Source organism: Salmo salar, chromosome ssa20, assembly GCF_905237065.1.
Source record: "Salmo salar chromosome ssa20, Ssal_v3.1, whole genome shotgun sequence".
NCBI lineage: Eukaryota > Metazoa > Chordata > Actinopteri > Salmoniformes > Salmonidae > Salmo > Salmo salar.
Window position 1 is genome coordinate 48862317 of NC_059461.1, and position 3295 is coordinate 48865611.

At 47.5% G+C, this 3295-nt stretch overlaps 1 non-coding gene across 1 annotated transcript; it reads right to left on the reverse strand.

Moving 5' to 3' along the window:
* Positions 1-2529: 2529 nt before the first annotated feature.
* Positions 2530-2604, reverse strand: trnav-uac (transfer RNA valine (anticodon UAC)). The gene has a single exon. It is a non-coding gene; the product is annotated as a tRNA-Val (tRNA).
* Positions 2605-3295: the final 691 nt, after the last annotated feature.

The following is a 3295-nucleotide window of genomic DNA, read 5'->3' on the forward strand; positions in this document are numbered from 1 at the left end:
ATCGTTTATAGCAAAACCCCTGCATTTGCTTCATTTATTAAATAGATGGCTCTGGTATATAGCACACTACATGCATTCAACGTTCAGAACACATCATGCCCTAACAGGTATAATGAGAGCCTTCAAAGCTGCCCCTCACACACACACACACACACACAGACAGTCCCGAGAGTAGAAATACACACTCATATCGTTTATAAATATAGAAAGATAAACAAACTAGACACCCCTAGAGATAGCGACAGACACAGTGTATCCTAATTTGAAACACAAACCCTCACTCTCTTTCTCCCTCTGTCTCAAACACATTTGTATGCATTACACTGTCTGGTTCTGGGTGGAAATAACCCCCCAGGGGAGGTGGAAAGTGGGATATGCATGCCTTTCAGGTCGAGTTCTCAGGTGAACTCTGTTAGTGTGTCTCCAACACAAAGGCAGGACTTTTTCAGGAGCCTGTTTGTAGAAGGAGGCCTGCATGCAACGCCATGTAGACAGTGTCATCACTCAGCCATCTGCTTGGATGGAGCCCAAATGGCCACTTAACCCATCCTGGCTCTCTACTGGTCAGTGTAGGTAGGTCTCTGTGTAGGGAGGTCTCAGTGTAGGGAGATTTCTGTGTAGGGAGGTCTCTGTGTAGGTAGGTCTCTGTGTAGGTAGGTCTCTGTGTAGTGAGGTCTTTGTGTAGGTGGGTCTCTGTGTAGGTAGGTCTCTGTGTAGGTAGGTCTCTGTGTAGGGAGGTCTCTGTGTAGGGAGGTCTCAGTGTAGGGAGGTTTCTGTGTAGGTAGGTCTCTGTGTAGGTAGGTCTCTGTGTAGGGAGGCCTCAGTGTAGGGAGGTCTCTGTGTAGGTAGGTCTCTGTGTAGGTAGGTCTCTGTGTAGGTAGGTCTCTGTGTAGGTAGGTCTCTGTGTAGGGAGGTCTCTGTGTAGGTAGGTCTCTGTGTAGGGAGGTCTGTGTAGGTAGGTCTCTGTGTAGGTAGGTCTCTGTGTAGGGAGGTTTCTGTGTAGGTAGGTCTCTGTGTAGGTAGGTCTCTGCGTAGGGAGGTTTCTGCGTAGGTAGGTCTCTGTGTAGGTAGGTCTCTGTGTAGTGAGGTCTTTGTGTGGACGTCTATGGGGAGGTGGGGGGGGGGGGTCTGCTGTTGAGGAAGTGGGGAATGTTTCATAAACCTCAGGCTTGGTTTTAACAAACCAAAATGACTGCTGTACATAGGAGATATTCAGTAATGCAGTGTTGGAAGCACTATCTGTCAAAAATAAAAAATTGTAACAGTTTTAACTAGGCTGGCTGGGTGTTTGTCTGTGTGGAAACGGAGAGGAGGCAGCACGGACTCTCTTTTATGTGCGTCAGGTAGCCTAGCAGTTAAGAGCGTTGGGCCAGTAACTGAAAGGTTGCTGGTTCAAATCCCAGAGCTGACCAGGTGAAAAATCTGTTGATGTACCCTTGAGCAAGGCACTTAACCCTAATTGCTCCTGTAAGTCACTCTGGATAAGAGCTTCTGCTAAATGACTTACATTCTAAAAAATGACTGGTTGTTGACAGGCACTGGGGGCTTTGGACGGATGGCTCAGGGATGACATAATAACGGGACACAGGGTGACCCGCTGATGGACTCCCAGGACAGCTCAAGGCAGGACGCTCACCTTATGGGGAGGGGGAGGACATTATCGTAAATCTCCCGACAATAAAGAATGCCCTGTCACATACGCCCATGTGAAATATATTCCCCTGCCCCAGAAACAGTTTGAAGCTTTGACGTCATGGCTCTTTTAAGACAGACACTGCAGAAAGGGAGAGATTGGTAGTATCAGGACAGATTCGATTGCAGAGAGGGCAGCTGATGCCTCTCTGGTTGTTGTTTTGAAAAACATACCAGCATACTTGCCCCAGCAGACCTTTACATCAGCTATTGACTGCAAGTCTTTATGGGCTGTTATGGTGTCTCTGCCCTTGGACTTTGGTACAGTGAGGGGAGAAGGGGCTCCTGCTCAGGAGTATAGTTTATATAAGCTAGATAAGCCTCTTCTACTTGCAGGGTAGGGAAAGCTCCTGGGTATTTCACCCCGTCTATCAGTAGGGTGGAGCCCTCTGTCTCTGAGAGGGTGGCTTGGTGCTGAACATTCTATGGATTGGTCAAAGCAGAGAAGTTTCAAGTTTTATTAGTCGTACGTATGGCATACGCATGGTATACATCGTCCAATGAAATGCTTACTTGCAGGTTCCTTCCAGACAATGCAAACAACAATGAGAAATAATAAAATATAAGAATACAAACAGAGTAAATGGCAGTAGAATACAATAAACATATTAGCATAAGTATAATACAGGAAGGCAAAATGTATAATGCAACATTTATATGTGTATTGCTTAAGAGGGGATGGGGGCAAGTATATACAATAGGAGTCTGGTAGCAGCGGTTGTGATGTGTGTGTAGCATTTACATTTTACATTTTAGTCATTTAGCAGACGCTCTTATCCAGAGCGACTTACAGTAGTGAATGCATACATTTCATACATTAGATATTTTTTTCGTACTACTCCCCCATGGGAATCGAACCCACAACCCTGGCGTTGTAAACACCATGCTCTACCAACTGAGCCACACGGGGGGTGTGTGTGTGTGTGTGTGTGTGTGTGTGTGTGTGTGTGTGTGTGTGTGTGTGTGTGTGTGTGTGTGTGTGTGTGTGTGTGTGTGTGTGTGTGTGTGTGTGTGTGTGTGTGTGTGTGTGTGTGTGTGTGTGTGTGTGTGCGTGTGCATGATTGAGTGCATGTGTACTAGGGTGCGGAGAATCAGAGCAGGTGGTCAGTCCAGTTCAAGTGTCCGACAGTAGGGGAGAGAACAGTTCGTGGCTGGAGGGTGTGTGGGGCCCTTTATGATGCTGCTTGCCTTCCTCAGGCAGCGTTTCGAGTAGATGTTCTGGATGAGTGGAAGCACGGTCCCAGTCGTGTACTGGGACGCCTTCACCACCCACTGGAGGGCCTTGCGGTTGTGGATGGAGAAATTTCCCATACAAGGCCATGATGTGACTGGTCATGACGCAGTGGTAGTATTTGGAGAGGATCCAGGGCGGCATGCCGAATTTCTTCAGCCGCCTTGGGAAGTAGAGACGCTGTTGCAGCCTCTTGACAAGAGTGGTGGTGTTGTTGGTCCATGATGATGATGACAAGTCCCTGGTGATGTGGACGCCGAGGAACTTAAATCTCGAGACTCTCTCTGCTGCGTTCCCGTTTATGTGTTTCCTGAAGTCAACTATCAATTTGTTTTGCTGACGTTGAATGCTCAAAGATTCATCCACCCAGGA